This window comes from Parasteatoda tepidariorum, chromosome 6 (genome assembly GCF_043381705.1).
Source record: "Parasteatoda tepidariorum isolate YZ-2023 chromosome 6, CAS_Ptep_4.0, whole genome shotgun sequence".
In the NCBI taxonomy this organism is placed as follows: domain Eukaryota; kingdom Metazoa; phylum Arthropoda; class Arachnida; order Araneae; family Theridiidae; genus Parasteatoda; species Parasteatoda tepidariorum.
In genome coordinates this window covers 27,444,731-27,450,296 of record NC_092209.1, presented here as the reverse complement: position 1 = coordinate 27,450,296, position 5,566 = coordinate 27,444,731, and positions in this window count along the sequence as shown.

Genomic DNA, 5,566 nt, shown 5'->3' with positions numbered 1-5,566 from the left:
AATTATTGAGGAATTTTTCTTCAAATGTTTGGCGTGTTCTGTTCCTGAAAGATTTACTAATATTCTGGAGATTTTTTTCAAGTTCTTCGGCCTTTTCCTTAGGGAAATTTTGTTTCTTATTTGCTGCTAAAAAATGGCGTCTGATTCAGTCAATGATTTTGATGGAACTGAATGAAAACGTGATAAATTAATGTCTGATATTTACAGGCTCCCGCTAGACGCTTTATAATTCGCGTTGCGATCGCGAATTAATAAAGTCAAATAACTAAAAATATTACATAATTAAAAAAAACTTAAATATATTTTTAACTTACTTATAAATAACTTTTTTCTAAGTAAATATTAGGTCAACCGTTAAGTTCTATCCGCAAAAGGATATAACTAATTTCCAGTAACGCAAAAAGTTCTTTAATAAAATAAAGTGGTAAGTTTTTTCTCTCTTTAACTTCGTTATAATGTTCTAACTTAAAGAGACACGGCATATATGGCTCTTATATATATTCAAACTTGTAACGAAAGTGTCCGACAGATCCAAATCGACAGACCTTTATAAAGTGATAAAATCCCCCATTTTATCACTTTATAAAGGCACTTCATGAATCCTTGCATAATAAGGCATGTTTTCTCTCAAACAGAAAAGAATTAGTAAAAAATATTGTTTTTAATATTTCCATTTAAGCATGGTTCAGTCAGCTGTTTTGTATTTTTTAACAATGTGTTCTAAGAATATTGATATTAATATAGCTTTTGAAAACTATCCAACAAAAATTTTCCTGAAAAGTAATCTCATCACAATTATTGAATTTTTCTGACAATATTATATTCTAATTCATAACTTATAAAATTTTAATTTCTATGCAGCAAGAAACAAAAAGGATTCCCAGAAAAACATGTTGTGTTTGAAATTTCTTTGTAATCCTTTGATTCTTTCCACGCTATAATAAAAAGATATTTAAAACTGCAGACAATTCATAAAACTGTAAATCTTTTGACATGTTATTTTTAAGATTAATAAATGTATAAAATTTGACAAGCATTTAATGGTACAATTATTATGGTGTTCGAAGTAGGCGTGGTATTAAATATATGTGTCTCTTATATCTGTGTCTCTTTATTTAATAGCTGCAATACTCATCCAGTGCGATAAACTACTAAATACTATTTAAAAAAATAACTTACATATAGCAAATATCTCAAAATATTACAAGAATGTCTTATTAGAATGAGAAAAAAGTTCTGGTAATGAAAGAAAACTTGCTTTCATGACAAAGAACTGACAAACAAAAAAAAGATAATTCTTGTAATTAATACCGAAATGTGGGGTATTTAAATCATGTTCATAGTTTTTCCGTTCGTTACAGCAGTGATTAATTGCATATTTTGGTTTTCAAAATTATAGTTCTTATTACCATACATTTGATAAAGTTACAAAATTGAAAAGTAATTTTAACAACAACAAAAAAAGGTTTTCAAGTTAATACTTTGAAGAATTACGACAGAATTGACTAATTTTTCATCAACCATTTAATTGGTAATTTTTACATTCTGATATGAACACCGATTGCACCATATAGTAGAAGTCTGTTGAGACAGCAAATTTATTTTTGTTGTAAGAACTTGTTTTGTTACGCTAAAAAACCAGTTTTATTACGGATTTCCCTCTTAATTTTTATTGGAAAAAATCGTTTTTGTGAAAATGGTTGAGGCAAACGATTTACTTACCTGTTCAAAACCACAAATTTTACGCTATTGTTATTATTAATCTTATTATTATTTGTAGAATATCAAGTATTTAAATCTAAGGAACTAACTGTCCGTTCTTTTTAAATGCTACTAAAGGGCGATGGTGATAGTATGGCCAAGAGAATCTTGATGATGTGAGAGTGGATGAATTGTCCTTAATTATCATAGTTAATGAGATTAATAATAGTTTCTCAAATAGTTTCGTTTCTTTTTAATATGTATAACATTTATGTTGTCAGAAATATTGAAATTATATCCTTTGGAATCATTAAATATCATTTCTTATAAATAACCCGTTAAGAAACTCAATGTAAAACGGAAAAAAAAATTTTATGGGAACATAAGAACTTTTAATTTTGAGGGTAATCCTCAAAATTGAAATAATTTGCAATCAACATATTAAATCTCCAATTCTTGTGCAAGAAAAATAAATAAAAATTTTTAAACAAACCTTTCATTTTTATGATGACATTTTCCAGCGTTTAAAATAATTTTAGATATGTGCAAATAATAGAAGCTGTAAGAATTAGATAATACAATATTGATAGAAATGACAATAAAATAATAACAACAAAATAATCATATTAAAATGCATTTCAAAATCTACTTACATGTCTATTTAGGTTCCAACAACAGCACGTTGTGATTTACTTAAAAAGTAGTTTGGCTTGAAATATTTAAATTATTTTGATAATATTTATTTAAATTTAAGCTATCATGATTAAATGACATTCTAATTTGCTTAAATAATTTAAAAATAATTACTATTTGGAAAAAAATAGTTTAAATAAAAATTAGTGTACTCGTAAAAAAGTAAAATTAAGTTTGTAGCTTTGAGTTTATTAAATTTAGAAACTGTGTGCTATATGATTGCAACTAATTATTTCAGATAATTTCCGTTAAATAATCAGTCAAATCATTATTCATTCCAGAGTAGCGATTTTAGTCAATATTTATATTCCAGCAGTTTTGCGTAAATGAAACATTCTCTTACCTTTTAAAAACTGGGACTAAGTTTTACTGAAAATACCTCTATGACGTTTGGAGATTATTCAGCATAGCGTGCTGGAATTGATTATAAATCAGTCGCTTTGTTAAAAGTCAGAACAGATATTTGTTTCTTTCGGCTTCTGTAAATATTTCGTCTTTCGGCTTTTGTTTTTATAAATAACTAGATATAAATTATTAATATATTTTCAAAATGCACACTGTTAGAAATGTCTAGTAAAAATTGTTAAATACAAATTACCGTATTCAAATGAAACAGTTGATCACAACTTGATACATAGAGAAGTACTATTCAATTATGCCATAGATATAATCGCAAAAAAATAAACAAAAATAAGACCAAACCACTAAATTTTAAATACTAAATAGTAGCACTGTTTTCTTATAACGTTGCGGAAAGGCAGTGCATTCTGTTTTCGATGAAATAAACTAGGAAAAAATCCTGGAGACATTTAAGTGGTTTGTCCTTACCACTGTTTTCGAAGCACTGTCGCCAAGGAAAATAAGGAAAAGTCATAGTTTAAATACCTTACACTTAAAAATGCTATATTTTTAAACAGTATATAACCTAGCCAAGAAGAATTATCTGGGCTTTAAAACAGACAAATAACTTAAATATTTTAAAAGCTGTTAAACTTTTTAAAAAATTGCCAATTTGGTGACATTTTTCCACGTCGATGAAAATTATCAAAATCAATGCCTTTTTCTCAGATTTGGAAAATTTTTATGAGCCCAAGTTATGTAGTAAGTTTTTATATATTAAAAAATTAGACCACAAACGCTTTTCATTTTCACCAAACCATGGCTTTTCTCCATATTATCGCTTGGCGCTGGACAAAATAAGCAAAACTTGACCTAACAGTCATAGGCAACAGTTGCAAACTTAGGGTAGACTATATTTGAGGGTACCCCTTGATTCTCGCCAAGTTGTGATAGCGATTGATCGCCAAGATGGGCGATGTTGAAACTCAATCGTGATTTTGATTTGCTTAGATTTTAGCCTTATTTTTAAATGTTCAACGGTGAATGTAATTTCAGAGGTTCGTTAGTTCTACGTTGGATACCAGCTGGTAAGGTTACTTTTGCTTCTGGTCCTAAAAATGACTACAGTAAATAAGATAAATCTTAAGTTTCTGTACGATTTGAATAACAATAGACAAAAAGCAGTGATTGACTAGTGTATGAATGAAGGTTTAATTAAGATATTCAAAAAAACAATAAAAGCAAGAAAAAGTAATAAAAAGCAATAAAATAAAATGTGTGTTCGCAAGACAGGCTTAATTAGTAATAAATATAAATGTCCTGTTTGTGGGAGTTGTTTTGTTTTTTCCTTTTCTTTCTGTGCTCACTCCATTACTTTTTGGTTCGATTCAAAATGCATTTTATTGGGTTTATTCATTTTTCGTATATTGGGTTCATTACAAATTCATAAGGTTTTAGCTGATGTTTTGTTAAAATATCATTATGTTTTGGCCTCTATTCCTGTTACCACGGTGTTCCAGGAAAACAGGAATGGCGCCAAACATAAGTCGCCAATTTCGCCAAGAAACACCCTCAAGTATATTTTTACCCAAACTTACAGCAGACTTAATAAAGCTCTAATTTTTCTCACTGCCTCTAATAAAAATTGCTCGTAAAATAGTTGAGTGATAACTACATTAAAATAAAAGCAGTAATCGAAGTTTAAACATTTGAAATAAGTAGTCAAAGTTACAGTTAGTACATAAGTAGACAAAGTTGCAGTAAGAACAAAATAGTTCAGTTTTTCTGACCATTAACCATTATCCATTACTTTACCTTCTACGCTGCATCTTCTTTCGTTTCTCGTAGCATAGAAGTACTGACGAAGGCAACTACCATATAACTCCCAGCTGACGTTCGTCTGACATTCTTCAAAAAGTTATATTGTTGAAAAAAGTTGTTGCTTAGCGCATTTTTAATTTGAACGAGAAGAAGAAATCATTGCCACAATCTAGAAACTGCTGTTAATTTACATTTTTCGGTCTGTAGTTACAAGTTTAGTGCACGTTTAGATACCATCTACAAATTTTCAAGCACCACGGCGAAAAAAATGAGTTGATTTTCTTTGCTCCAGGTTTGATACATTTAAAAATCGTATAGTTGTTTCACGTAACACCAATGTATATTTAAATTTCGAATTTGTGATTCGAAGAGATTTAAAAGCTGAAATATTGATGATATACATAATATTCAAATGGCTTCCTAAAGTGGATTGGAACAGATGAGAAGAGAAAGTATATCCATCAAAAAACGACTGACTTTTGGAAGGAAGTAGTTCCGACAACAGGTGAGCTATGAAAACAGATGGCATAAGTCAAGTACTACTCTTTTTTGCAAAATATTTTATAGTGCGGTGGAATACTTAAGACTAAAGAAAATTCTCACCACTAGAACAGCTTGGCTTATCATTTGAATTTATGAATCACTTACATAAAGTCTTGTGGAAAATTGCTTAAAATTTTAAATCAAATTTGGAAAACGAAAAATCATATACCACCCTACAAAAGTGGAAATGATAATAATTTAAGTTTTTTTCTTAATTTCTCATGAAATACTAAGAGAGTTATCTTATAACTAATGAGAAATTTTGGTCAAACGATGCATATCAAGAGGATAGTTTTCAGGCATTAGAGAAAATTTGGCAATAGATTACGAATGAAAAAGTGTATTTGAACATACAATGCTTGAAAAGATTGCAATAAACTAGAAAATTATAACGATTTCTTTGGTTACTACATGCAATGACTGCATATCATTTCGCCAATCTAGCTTAAATATTCAAGGAGATTTTTGA